Source organism: Scylla paramamosain, chromosome 27 (genome assembly GCF_035594125.1).
Source record: "Scylla paramamosain isolate STU-SP2022 chromosome 27, ASM3559412v1, whole genome shotgun sequence".
NCBI classification, from domain to species: domain Eukaryota; kingdom Metazoa; phylum Arthropoda; class Malacostraca; order Decapoda; family Portunidae; genus Scylla; species Scylla paramamosain.
The window spans coordinates 12,818,033-12,833,054 of NC_087177.1; the positions used below are offsets into that span (position 1 = coordinate 12,818,033).

At 44.2% G+C, this 15,022-nt stretch overlaps 1 long non-coding RNA gene across 1 annotated transcript in view; it reads right to left on the bottom strand.

The window, feature by feature from the left end:
- Positions 1 to 206: 206 nt before the first annotated feature.
- Positions 207 to 15,022, bottom strand: part of LOC135114243 (uncharacterized) — an 83,979-nt gene continuing 69,163 nt past the window's right edge. Inside the window, exon 3 of the long non-coding RNA XR_010275466.1 lies at positions 207 to 541. This is a non-coding gene — a long non-coding RNA (uncharacterized LOC135114243). The remainder of the gene's footprint in view (positions 542 to 15,022) is intronic.

The window sequence follows — 15,022 nt, forward strand, 5'->3', positions numbered from 1 at the left end:
GAGCGGGGAGCAATTAAGGATATGGAAGGAAGAAGAGGAAAAAGGAAGAATGGAGGGAGAGAGTAGACCGAGTAACTAAGGAAGGAGGCAGAAAAGAATGAATGTGGAGAGAGAGAGAGAGAGAGAGAGAGAGAGAGAGAGAGAGAGAGAGAGAGAGAGAGAGAGAGAGAGAGAGAGAGAGAGAGAGAGAGAGAGAGAGGGGGGGGGGAAGCGGACAAGGAAAGTTTTCAAGAAGGAAATGTTGACAACACTTCTGATGTCAAGCAAAGACGTTGGGGAGAAGAAGAAGGTGGTGGGGAGGACAGAGGAGACGAGAAGGGGCGAGGACGCAGTAGCATCATCATAAGCGTATTAACATGCCATCCATCACTCCCTCCGCTCCCCGCCCGCTAAAGAAACGGCAGAAAAAAGCCGCTAAATGGACGCCCCTGCTGGTGTCATAAATAATTGCAACAATGCTCCGGTTGTCCGCCTTTAGTCGTGCCTCGGCGCTGCTCCACGACACGACGAGGCCAGCGCCATCTCCCGAGCCGATTCTCAACTGCAATAGTGTACAAATAAGACCATTATTATAAAACACCTCGACACTGCACCTCCACTACATTCAAAACGCTCTAGTTGAAGTTATACATGTTTTCGAGGAGGGTTTTACGGTCTTAGTGGCAGATTTTTATGTTATTAACAGAAGAAACACTGTAAAAAAACCTGCTTATTCATCTATGTGGCCTTTTGAAAACGCTCGTGGTGTCGTGGTGAGATTGCGAAGCGTTTCAGAATATGGGCTTGTATAAGGTTACGCGTTGTGATTCTAGTCTCTCTCTCTCTCTCTCTCTCTCTCTCTCTCTCTCTCTCTCTCTCTCTCTCTCTCTCTTAGTCGCTCCCCTCTCTCTCTTTTTTTCCGTTCCCCCTTTTTTTTCGTCTCATGTTAATCGTTCTCGCATTGAGTGCATTTTAAGAAGACCGCGTTATGAATGTTGATCAGTGTGGGAGACGAGAGAGAGAGAGAGAGAGAGAGAGAGAGAGAGAGAGAGAGAGAGAGAGAGAGAGAGAGAGAGAGGAGAGAGAGAGAGAGAGAGAGAGAGAGAGAGAGAGAGAGAGAGAGAGAGAGAGAGAGAGATATTAAAAAAAAAGGAAAAAAATAAAGACGCACTAAACACACTCATCAGTCTCGGTAAATGGCAGCGCAGGTGATGGAGAGAGTAATAAAGATGATCAGTGCAGACCCTTCCTCTGCTCCATCTCCCGCAGCATCCCGTCACTAATCGCACCGGCCAAGGCTGGATCGATGAGGCGAGAGGCTATGAGTGTAGATTGTATCAGCTGTGTTGCAAGGCTAGTAGTGATACAACCAGCCCGCCCGCCAACCAACCAGCCAGCCACCCAGCCAGTCAGCCAGCCACCCAGCCAGTCAGCCACCCAGTCAGTCAGCCAGCCAGCCAGCCAACCTGCCACTCAGCCAGCAAGCCACTCAGCCAGCCAGCCAGCCAGCCAACCTGCCACTCAGCCAGCAAGCCACTCAGCCAGCCAGCCAGCCAGTCAACCAATCAGCCAGCCAACTAGTCAGGCAACCTGCCAACCACTCAGCCAACCAGTCATCCAATCAGCCAGTCAGTCAGCCAGCCAGCCAGCCAGCCAGAGAGCCACTCACCCACATACCCATCCATCCATCCATCCAGTCAGCCAGCCACTGAGCCAGCCAGCCAGCTAGACAGCCAGCCAGCCAGTCAGTCAGTCAACCAGCCAGCCAGCCAGCCAGCCAGGCAGCCATGCACGTCACCAGCGCAGCGTGAGATTGTTACACGTAATCACTCCACGAGGAACAAGATAGCCAGGAAAACATTGCATTCACACTACCGCCTCAACGCACCCAAGGGCAACCTGATATATACTTCCACGCCATTTAAGCAAAGGTGCCCCTCAGTACCGCCCAGGGGAGCTGAATAAACCGAGAAACCACCGATAAACCGCCGGGAAACCTCAGCCGTGCGTCGAGGTGAATGATGGACTGAAACTCGCGTCAGACTGTGTAAAAAAAGTAATTGGTGCATGTGGCGTGTTGGCTTTTAATCACATTCCGGCGAAACATGAAGCCCGTGTGATGGCATGCAAAAACCTGATTGAAGTAGTGGGTTGGGGGGGAGAAGGGTAAGTGTGTGCAGGTGGATCGCGTGGTGGGGGTCTTGTACTGAGTGACGAGGAGGAGGAGGAGGAGGGAGAGAGAGAACGAGGTGGTGTATTAGCCAAGATTATGCAAAGGATATGATGAAAAGTAAGAGGATATGGAATGGGAAGTGAGGCAGAAAACGAGATGAGGTGAAGAGGATCGCGGTAAGGATGTCAGCTGCACCACCATGGGAGAAAAAAAAAAAAATAGATAAAAATCCTTGAGAATATTTTAACACCAAGAAATACTTCACACTAAATCACTAAGAACCTGAAGGAATCTTTTTTATCCTGAACAGCTATGCACGCGTCCCAGGTGTTAGACTCATAATGGAAGACCTGAGTGGTGTTCAGGTGTCCTATACGTCAGGCTTCCGTCGCGGTGCTTCAGGGTGGCTCCCAGAGGTGCATTGGGCCGCCGCTGCCTGTCACAGAGAGTGGGGGAGACCAGCCCGGCCGTCCATCTTGCCACAAAACTACCTCAGCGAACAATTAGGACACATGTATGGAGTCGCATGAAAAGGTCGCGGCTGAATGCCAGGTTGAGCTGATTTATAGGCACCTGCATTGGCGTCCCCCCCTCGTCCGGGAAACTTGAGCCGCCCCTCCGCTCAATTGCACACGCGGCCACCAGTTAGCCTGTTTCCTTGGTGTTTATCCTGCGGCCTACACCGAGGATACGATCTCTAGACCAAGGGATGATGGAAAGAGGATTATTTCAAAATACGAACTAGCTATAACTTTCACCCGTTTCACGTAAGCGTTACATATGATAGGGCAATATAGCACGAGGCGTCAGGCGGCAACACTGACAGTCACACTACTAATGATTAAGGTTTCAATTTTAGAGAGGTCTCGTTGCCAACAAGCGCGGCGTCCTTTGACTTCCCCACATCTCATCCTCGCAGTGCAGACCGTGATGCTGCTTACGGAATACCTCTCAGGCTGGGCGCGGCCGTGACAAGGCACCGTGAGCTTGCAAGGCGCCGCGGAGACACGAGGATGACGGGAACTGCATGCGGAAGGAGATGGAGGAATGGGAGGGGGAGGAGGAGTAGGGCACCGCGTCACCCCCTAGGCCGGCAGCTAACAACCATTACGGAGGGTGAGTGATGGCCCGAAGCACCGCCCTGTGCGCCCTCGAGGACCGACCAGAATGCAACCAATGAGACTTGAATAATGATGCAGAGTTACCAGCGTCAAGCCAACTATTAATGTGCTTATTTAAACCTCCCTATTCTCTCTTACTCCCTTCTAATCCACTCTGAAGCCTCGACTAGTGATGTAAGCCTATTAGTGCACCTTCTATAGGGTGAACTTTACCGGGTGTTCAGGGGAATTTAAGGGTGTTATGATGGTGTAGGTGGTGTAGGGCGTGCAGGCGATGGTGGTGCTGCGTCTTGGCCACAGTTGCATTATGGTGTGATCGTGCAATGGTCTGGGAAACCTCCAGGCTTAGTGTGAGTGTGTATGATGGAGTGTCGGCAGTCAGCAGGACCCCCTCTCCCCCCTCGTCCTTATTCTCTCTTTCTCTTTCACTGTCTCGTATTTATTTCTCTCTCTCTCTCTCTCTCTCTCTCTCTCTCTCTCTCTCTCTCTCTCTCTCTCTCTCTCTCTCTCTCTCTCTCTCTCTCTCTCTCTCTCTCTCTCTCTCTCTCATTCTTTTCTGCCATAAACTGCTTTCTGATCTAATTAAAATTACTGTTAGTTATTATTATTATTATCATTATCGTCACTACTACTACTACTACTACTACTACTACTACTACTACTACTACTACTACTACTACTACTGCCCTCATTCTCATCAATATCACTGTAAAGAAGTTTCATGTGACTTTTTATTTATACATAATATCCGAAAACAGTAATAGTAACACCGTAACGAGGTTTTGATAATTGGTGCAATTCAAGTATGGGAGAGTAGCTAGAAGAGTGCTCGCGCGCACCCACACGCATTTATGTTTAATGTTACTTCATAATGATGTCAATTGTATTCTGGAGTGAAATCTTTATGAGTACTAGAAAATAAACGTGTGTTAGTGTGTTAGTGTGTGTGTGTGTGTGTGTGTGTGTGTGTGTGTGTGTGTGTGTGTGTGTGTGTGTGTGTGTGTGTGTGTGTGTGTGTGTGTGTGTGTGTGTGTAATAGAGCGTGCGCTGGAACAAATAAAACCAACTAAAGGGAAAACACAAGAATACCAATATTACTGGAATCCGATTAACACATTTCCATTCTATATATCCCTTATCTATGTGACGTGATCCTTCCCTTTCGTCTCCCAGGAATCCCTAAATCTTTTCTCTCTCTAATTACCCAACGTACTGCCCCCGAGTATTGGACGTATAGGGAGGACTAACAAACTTTCGTCTTCATTACAAAAAATTTATCTGATTGAATGTAATGATTAAAAAGAACGCTGCGGGAACCAGAAGGAAGACTTGAAGCACGCTGGTGAATCTACTACTTGCTCTATTCCAACCACAGTATCCTAGCTTGGCATCAGACATTCATCTCTGAGTCTTCCGTAAGTACGTCATGAATATTCATGTTATCTTCTACATGAGTTACTATGAGGAAAACTGTTAAGTGTATCATATTCATTCTCTCTCTCTCTCTCTCTCTCTCTCTCTCTCTCTCTCTCTCTCTCTCTCTCTCTCTCTCTCTCTCTCTCTCTCTCTCTCTCATAAACTGAAGGATGCCATTTCTATGTCCTTGAGACAATTTCGAGATGGCTATTCATTATTGTACAAACTCTTTATTTTCACCATAGATATTTCTTTTAAGTTGTATCTACAATACAAGTTATCTATGAGGAGAACTTTTAGGTACTTTTCTTTCTGTTAATAGTTACATGTAATTCTAATTGTCTTATAATCCTGAAACCAGCCATTTATCTGTAAGTTTCCTATTTACACCGAAGATTTTTTTTTTTCTCTCCCTTTTTACTCTTCTTCTTTCTTTTCTTCTTTCCTTTTTTTCCATGATATTGTTGACATTGCCTATCACTAAGTGGATCACCTCAAGTAACCAAAACTACAAACTTTACTTAACCACGAATCCAACGAGCAACGCAAGAAGACAGAGGCGGCACGGGCGAGACTTAGTGAGGCGGAGATTAGAGGAAATAGCAGCGTGAGAGAAAACGGAGCGAGTGAAAGAGTGTGAGGGAGAGAAGGGAAGTGTAGTGTATGTGACGCGGCACAGCGAGGGGCGGAGGGGAAGGGAACGGGAAGGAGGGAGAGAAAAGAATGAAGGTAGAGTAATGATGCTCTGTCGCTGTTAGGAGTCTATTGGTAATTTGCTCAATAAAATTCCATTGGTTTTTGTTTTCTTTCAATCTAACGTCGTCTAATCTGCCGACTATCTAGTAACGAAAACTGACAATTAAGAACGTGACAAAAAGGGAAGTTGCAGGAAACCAACAGCCCTACATGTGGCAATCACTGTGTAAAGCATGCCTGCCTATATTCATTTATCATCCCCATCATTGTCTAATTAACTGATAACTCCTTAGCAAATCAGAAGAGTTCATTCATATAGAGGAAAAATGCTAAACAAAGAAGCCATCAGACCTCCACGTAGAAGTCCCTATATAAAATATACGTACCTATTTCCGTTCATAATTTCTATTCTATAATTCTGTTTAATTAATTTATAAACTTTACAAATCATAGGAATGAAGATAAGGGAAAGGCTCTAAACACACTGGCAACACACTGGCAATGAGTGAGGTGCCTTATTCTGCTATTGAGCATGACTGTACCATTATTGTGCACCTCTGAGCGCATTAGGAGGCGGGGAGGGTGTCACGGGGTACAATGCGCGTCATAATATTTTCTCCCGTGCGTCAGGTACCCGCCGTGCAACAAGTCATCCTGCAGGCCAAGGGGAGGGAAAGAAGGGAAAGAATGTAAAGAGGCTCAACAAAGTCATGTCTTCTTGATTTATGACATGTGACTTGGGTTTTCATTTGACCGTAGTCATATTCTCAAACGTCCCGACAACTCCTGGCTACTTTTAACAGCCTAGAAGTTAGAGAGATTTTGAAGGTATTTGTGATATTTCAGCCATAGTTTAACATGGATTCTGCATCACCAGCAGAGAAATACCCACAAAAAACCGGACTAATCATCTCTAGAACCTCTGAAACTACTTCCTAAGAGAACAAAAAACGATCCAGGATACAGGCCTTTGACATACATTCATCACATATATTTTTTTCGGACACATGTTTACAATACCTCATTTTTTTTTTCACATATTTTCAGCATGTTTAAGTAATCGTACCTTAAAGATTAATTCAAAGAAGGAACTATTTTTTTTTTGTCACTATTTAAATGTGTACGAACGTCCAACCAGAAAGTCATACAGACCATCTAAAATGTACGATCATAATCACATTTAATTTCCTTTAAACATGGAATGCAATGTTTATGTTTTCCTATTTAAGCAGCCGTTTTCTATTGTTTTTCACTGAAACAGTAATTGGATTTTTCTTTATTCTAACTTCCTTATAGTTTTTTTTTTTTTTTATAGCTCTGTCAACCTTCTTTACGTATACATCCCCCCCCCCAAAAAAAAGACAAAAAAAAAAAAATAAAAAAATAAAAAAACGAAAAAAAAAAATCAGGACTTTCTAGTACAACATGCCATTGCCTTACAAGTGCATGAATTCCACATTCGCTGCAGCATTCCTTTCCCTATGTTAATCCCCTTCACACTAAGCCAGACGTCACATGAGCCGCCGAGGCCAGGCCAGGCGATGGGTTTAAGGCGGCCTCTGAAGGATGGGCTGCTGTCACTAAGGCCTCTGCTCTCTTTAGGACATGCGTGAAAGAAGGATATGCAGGTGAAGGGAGAGAGGGAAAGGGAGGGTGGGGGGAGAGGGGATCCGGGCAGAAAGTCCAGATCACCGCTTAAATCATTAATAACGCTCAGCTAAATATTGTGACGCGGGCTGTGAGTGAGTGGGAGCACGGCAACGCACGGCAGAGCAAGGTAATGTAGTGCGAGTAGGGCCGAGCTGGGCAGGGTAGGACAGCGTAGGGCGGAGAAAGGGTTAAGAATCTTATATGGTAACGGTGGTGTACTTAAAGAACACAAGACTATGAAAATGTAAGCACCAATCTTCTAAGGAAAAATTTACATATATGAAGCGAAGGAAGGTGGCTTTGTACATGTGAGGAAGAGGACCCGCCAGAGTAGGCCAGGGAAAGGGTTAAGAATCATATGCAGTAACGATATTGCATTTAAAGAACCCCAGACTAACCACATAATAACAACTAGCAATCTATTTAGGACCGATACACGTATACGGAGTGAAGGAAGGGGATCAGCAGACACGGGGAAGAAGAGCCACATGACATGGCGCTGGAGGGCGGGAGTGGAGGACTATTGGTAGGAAGGGATGGCCACGGAGAAGCAAGTCACCTCGCCTCCATAAGTCAGGAGATAAAGAAGAGGCCCAATTAGTGTCCTGGACTGGAGGTGCGTCACTGTATCGTGTGTCCCGGGGGTCAGGGGAGGAAGGGAGAGCAAGGGAGAGGAGGAACAGATGAAGTACAAGGAGGAATGCGGAGAGGGTGTGGTGGAGGAGGAGGAAAGGAGAATGACACGGAGAAGGGTGATGGTAGAGCTTTGGGAGGAGAAGGATAGAGAGGGAGAGAGAGAGAGTAGAAAAGGCACAGATATCATCAGAGGGAGAGTCCACAAGGGAAGAGTGAATGTCAGGCAGCGTGAGAATGCATATCAGTCTCACCTTCACCTCACCTCAAACCCTCGGAAGCCGGCGCTAAATATATGATGAATAGATGTCTGAATAATTTCCTTTCAGCCTCCTTAATCGTATATTTTGATTCAAATACGGCCTGGGGAGGCTTTACTACTGGGGTAGTTCGGATCTGGGGGGACATGAGGAGGATGGGGGCGGGGAGGGGGGGGGCTTGGCTATTTACGTGTAGGGTCTCGTGAATGGCAGCGGCGAGCGAGGCGGTGCACTGCGAGGCGCCAGTGACGCGATTCAAGGCGGCAATTTGTCACGGCCTCCACTTGTCACCCAAACACAAAACACCCAAAGAAATGCACCAAAGAAATGTGTATTACTCACGCAATAGAATATAAAGCATGTGGAATGATACACACAACGTGGATGACATGAGGGCGAAGACACGAGTGTGATCTGCCTGGCTGGCTCTTGTTAGCAATGCGGAAGAGACGAAGCACCAGCACATGTTTCAGGGATTCACTTCCCCTGAACAGACAGACCTACACGCGCCGCAGCAACGTCACGGCCCAGCCTATTGTAATATTCTTGGTACAGCTTGCCTCTGCTGACGTATGCAGAGAGTGTTCAATAAGAGAATTACTCACATGCAAGTCACCCGTCAGGCATCCCAGGCCAGGAGGCTCAGCGATGCACGGGACGCGAGAGGCTGGAGGACTAGAGGATAAGACAGAGCAGAGGCAGTGAAGAGGATAAGACAGACCAGAGGCAGTGAAAGTCAGTGAATTAAGTTATTTTTACCGTCGTGAGTGAAATTCTGATGGTTTTGATAGTAATGAAATATCGTAGTTGTTTATGAAATGCATGAACTAACTACTGCAGTGTCTTTTTATGTGACATTTGCCAATATTAATCCTTGATATAACAGCTCTTTCCGTCTGTTGCTCTCCCAGTGAAACTCCTTGTATGAGGAGTGAAGATTAATAATTCTTCCCTAAATGGTGCGTCATCTGGCGGGTCTTTTAACTCTCTCTCTTTTACATTCACCATGCAGTCTTTGGCATAAATCTATTCGATTTGGAGAATAAAAACGCTAAGACGTGCGGAACACTCAAAAGGCGCCATAATCGTGCAGAAAAAAAAGAGTTAACTTTTACGAAATACCAGGAACTTGCAGCGTGACCGAGAGTTGCTTCAATGCTTTACGCGCAAAACTCTCTACGGAATTAAAAATCCTGCCAGAGTGCCTGGCCCTGACCGCTTTGGATACTAAGGCACACACGTCTTCACAAGGAGAGCAGGTGGCCACGTGCGTCATAGAGGCTTTACTGGGATCAATGAGCGGGTGGAGCTGACCTGCCTTTAGGTAACTCAACCTCAAGAATGTAACTATGTACGTACTCCTCAGGTTCTCTCTCCTATAAAAAAATATGCTTTGATTTACTCTCATTACCACTATTTCCAAAGGCCACAAAGATGATTAGTCAGGTTCTCATGGGTGTTTCTTCCTATTGCCGACTGCCGATCCTTGTTAAACTTCTTAAACTATCACTAGAAACATGTTAAGATCCTTGGGAAGCCCTTGAACTTCCTCTAAAGCCTGTTGGAAGCTGTTGAGGTTAAGCGCCAAGGCATTTCAGAATACAGTCCCCAGACCCACTTGTGGCAGTCAGCACGCCTCTCAACACCGAGAACCACATTGTGAAGCGCTCCTCCGCCGCGCACTGACTACATTTTAAAGGTTCTAGTTGAAGCTACACGCGTTTTTAAGGTGATTTTTACTGTTATAGTAGTAGATTGATAAGATTTCTAGATTATTAATAGGAAAAAAGACCTTGAGAATCCACCTAATCACTTCTATGGCCTTTCAAGATAGTCGTGGTGAGAAAGTATAGCGTTTCAGAATACTGGCCCAAATTATCTACAGTATGTGCCTGGCGGGTTGAGAGGCGACTCGCGGTCCTCTCGGGTATTCAGTGTAAGGAAAAGTCCCTTCATATGTCACGCTGATGACTGTCATTATCATTACTCACCCCTTCCTTTAATGGGAGGGATGGGGATGATGGGTGGGTAGGGACAGGACACACACACACACACACACACACACACACACACACACACACACACACGAAGAAAGATAATTTCCAAGAATGTGATATCTCATTAAGTAATAAAACAGCTGAAGCCACATATCACGACAAGTGGACCCTTTCTGTTCGAGTTTGAAGTAATTCATCAGCTTTCATAGGGCCCAAATATTCCAGAATTTCTGAGTTTTAAGAAGTGTCGCTTTGTTTCATCTTCTGAGGATCTAGAAAGCCAAACGTGGAGTCATAACTCGGTCGCTTCTGAATAAACATGAGTAACATAAAACACACGCTGGGAGAACTGTTTGTTAAATGCTATATCAATATACAGAGGCGTGAGCTGCTGCAGCCACGTCAAGGAAAACACATTGGATCAATTCTAAATATAAGGATGATTTCACAAGGTTTCTCAATGCAAGCAGGAAATCTTGAGTAGAACGTGGAGAAAATAATATTTGATGAGCTTAGTCTTCTATTACAAAGTGTAAGTAAACAGGAAGACTGACGCGAATACTGCGTTCAAAATAGTGACAGATATACCTTCACTCAAGAACATAAAGCTATTTGGTCCAAAGGTATTCAAGACCAGGACATACACTTAAATTACAAAAGAATTACCTTCATGTCTCCCGTGAAATATATGGACTCGAAATACCAAATCTTGAACCTCATTTGTACAGTCGTGGGCACAAGTCAAGCAATCTTTTTTTTTTTTATTACTACTGGGTTTTTTTTTCCTCTCTCTTTGATTCTTTGATGTGATAATATATATATATATATATATATATATATATATATATATATATATATATATATATATATATATATATATATATATATATATATATATATATATATATATATATTCTCCAACTAGCCAAAAACTCCTTCATTAATAGAAAGTGTCAAAATCTTTCAAGATCTAACTCCCCTCGTGACTTCTGGCATCTAGCCAAAAATATCTCCAATAACTTTGCTTCTTTTTCTTTCCCTCCTTTATTTCAACCAGATGGCACCACTCCTTATCACATCTATCTCTAAAGCTGAACTCTTCGCTCAAACCTTTGCTTAAAACTCTACCTTGGACGATTCAGGGTTTATTCCTCCCTCTCCTCCACCCTCTGACTACTTCATGCAACCTATTAAAATTTTTCGCAATGTTTTCCATGCCATTGCTGGCCTAAACCCTCGGAAGGCTTATGGACCTGAAGGGGTCCCTCTTATTGTTCTCCGAAACTGTGCCTCCGTGATTGCACCTTGCCTAGTCAAACTCTTTCAACTCTGTCAGCATCTACCTTTCCTTCTTGTTGGAAGTTTGCCTACATTCAGCCTGTTCCTAAAAAGGGTGACCGCTCTAATCCCTCAAACTACCGTCCTATTGCTTTAATTTCCTGTCTATCTGAAGTTTTTGAATCTACCCTCAACAGGAAGATTCTTAAACATCTCTCACTTCACAACCTTCTATCTGATCGCCAGCATGGGTTCCGTCAAGGCCACTTTACTAGGGGGTTTTCCTTATCGGGTCTTGGTAATCCTCTTTTAGAGATTTTGGTGAAACTTTTGCTGTTGCCTTGGACATATCAAAAGCTTTTGATAGAGTCTGGCACAAAGCTTTGATTTCCAAACTACCCTTCTACGTCTTCTATCTTCTCTGTAACTTCATCTCAAGTTTCTTTTCTGACCATTCTATTGCTATTGTGGTAGACGGTCACTGTTCTCCTAAATCTATTAACAGTGGTGTTTCTCAGGGTTCTGTCCTGTCACTCGATCTCTTCTTAATATTCATCAATGACCTTCTTAACCAAACTTCTTGTCCTATCCACTCCTACGCTGATGATACCACCCTGCACTTTTCCACGCCTTTTCATAGACGTCCAACCCTTCAGAAGTAAACATTTCACACCATGTATGGAGTATGCATCACATGTCTGGGGGGGTTCCACTCATACCGCTCTTCTAGACGGGATAGAATCAAAAGATTTTCGTCTCAACTCCTCTCCTCTAACTGACTGTTTTCAGTCTCTCTCTCTCATCCCCGTAATGTTACATCTCTAGCTGTCTTCTACCGCTATTTTCATGTTAACTGCTCTTCTGATCTTGCTAACTTTATGCCTCCAATCCTCCCGCAGCCTCGCTACACAAGACTTTCTTCTTTCTCTCACCCCTATTCTGTCCATCTCTCTAATGCAAGAGTTAACCACTATTCTTAATCATTCATCCCTTTCTATGGTAAACTCTGGAACTCCCTTCTTGCTTCAGTATTTCCATCTTCCTATGACTTGAATTCCTTCAAGAGGGAGGTTTCAAGACACTTATTCTTCAAATTTTGACACCGTTTTGGACACTTTTCTGGGACTGGCATCTCAGTTTTTTTTTTTTTATTTATTGGATTTTTGTTGCCCTTGGCCAGTGTCCCTCCTACATAATATATATATATATATATATATATATATATATATATATATATATATATATATATATATATATATATATATATATATATATATATATATATATATATCCTTCTTTCTTGTAAAAGTGTATAAAAAATTTCAAACATTGCTTTTAGTGCTGTGAATTGCTGCATATCGCAGTGAAAGGGTTAATTAAAACTCTTCCTATCACATTTTACAAGATCCTCAGGAGATCGGAACACTTTAGACTGAAGGAAAAGACAAAACAGAGCGGAAATGAATGGTTGCTGTACTTTGACTGCACACCTCTGGCACCAGCGTCAAGAGAACTGCTGAGCTTTCATAATGGAATCAGGTAAGGCATCGCTTGACCAGCATCAGTAACGCAATATGAAGTAAAACCCGGACAGAAAAATATGATACACCAAACTAATAATATTATGTCCTATTACTACAGTCGTCCTTTGTTAACTCTCAGAGCAGGGGCACACAAGGATGGGGAGAGAATAGGAGGATGTCTTCATCTTGTCCAGGATACACAACTATTTAAGAGCCTAGTACAAAAAATGAACGCCTGAAAAGTTTAGGAGATTCTCTCTCTCTCTCTCTCTCTCTCTCTCTCTCTGCAGCAGTAATGAAGGGAAGGAGACAGCGAAGAGCACCCTACAAAAACCATCCCTCAAGTAAACTACTGCCCCAAAACACACACACACACACACACACACACACACACACACACACACACACACCACCACCACCACCATCATAAGCCACCAACACAAGAGTCACCGCCGCATATATAAACACTGAATTATTGAGGCATTTAAAAGAGAGATTAGAGAAGGTAGGGTGGCGAGAAGGGGAAAGGCGAGAGAGCGGGTTTATCATGTAAATTGTGTGGTGGTGGTGGTGGTGGTGGTGGTGGTGGTACTACTACTACTACTACTATTACCACTACTGTTATTACTACTGCTACTATTACTACAGGAATAGAAGAGTACGATATATCAAGTTCGTTAGTGCTGCTAATAGTCACAATACCATTTTGTACAGTGAAGGTTAGTGATAAGAACTAATGCTGGTGGTGGTGGTGGTGGTGGTGGTGGTGGTGTTGGTGCAGGTGGTGAGGGTGGTGGTGACTAGTTGGCTATAAATTGAGGTTTTGGTTACTTGTCTGTTTAATCTTTCATGTAGTTGTGATGATGGTGACAGTGGTGATGATGAGAGTGGTGTAATGTAGTGTAGTGGTGATGGTAATGGTGATGGTGGTGGTGGTGGTTGTGGTACTACTGCTAGTTCTGTTACTACTACTACTACTACTACTACTATTCTACTACTACTATAATAAATTCTCTCCTACTATTCCTTTGTTATTTAGAGTTGTGAAATCTAAGATACATTATTTGTATAACCAAAAACTTTGACGGAAGCTGAGAGAGAGAGAGAGAGAGAGAGAGAGAGAGAGAGAGAGAGAGAGAGAGAGAGAGAGAGAGAGAGAGAGAGAGAGAGAGAGAGAGAGAGAGAGAGAGAGAGAGAGCAAAGAAAAACAAACTTGCTAATAAGCTTTGAGGACATGGCAATGGAGATACACACACACACACACACACACACACACACACACACACACACACACACACACACAAATACTGCTTACCTCCAGACTTCATAACCTTCAAGTATGTGTGGGGGGTGGTTCACTACACACCCTCTGCACACACCCTACATACACCTATACACTCAACTTAGCACACAGACTTGATTGCAATACCCAGTCGACCTCCTTTTACACTGCCCCAGATTTCCCTTACTAGTACTCATACACAGAAACTTAAAAGAACTGCTTGCCGTCAACTCTCTCCTTCCAACACACAGTACACCTATAACTTACCCTAGTAAATTACACAGACTTCGTTGTGCTACCATTTGACGCACATTTACGCTCTCTCACAGACTTTCCTTACACATACCCATGCACAGGAACCTCGAAAAATTTCTTCCTCTCAACCCTCTCCTGTCTGCCTCTCCGTCTCTTTCCTGACTCAATTAAGAATCATTGTGGCTCCAGCTGGATAAAGTTGAGGAAAGTGTTACTGATACTCGCCTCACCTGCATCTACAACTGGGCAGGTAAGGAGGCACCAAACGTCCTCTGGAATCTGATTAGAAACTTCTTTTACTACGCCAAGGTGCAGACCACCCAGAGGAGGTACGTTTGAGGCAGTGAGAGCAAGCTGGGGTGAGCGTGTTGGTGATAGCGAGGTGGTGATAACTGAGGTGCGTGGTGAAGTGGTGGTGGTGGTGGTGGTGGAGGTGGTGACTGGTTGGTATGTCCCTTGTAGTAGTAGTGGTGGTGGTGGTGGTGGTGGTGATGGTGGTGGTGTTAGAATTGCTGGGCTAATGGTTGTGAGGTTTGTTAATTATTTTTAGTGTAGTGATGGTAGTGGTGGTGGTTGTGATGGTGTGATGGTGCAGGTTTGTTGTAATAGTAGTAGTAGTAGTAGTAGTAGTAGTAGTAGTAGTAGTAGTAGTAGTAGTAGTAGTAGTAGTTGTTGTTGTTGTTGCTTCTGTTGCTGTTGCTGCTGCTGTTGTTGTTGCTGTTGTTCTTGTTGTAGTAGTAACAGCACCAGTAGTGTTAG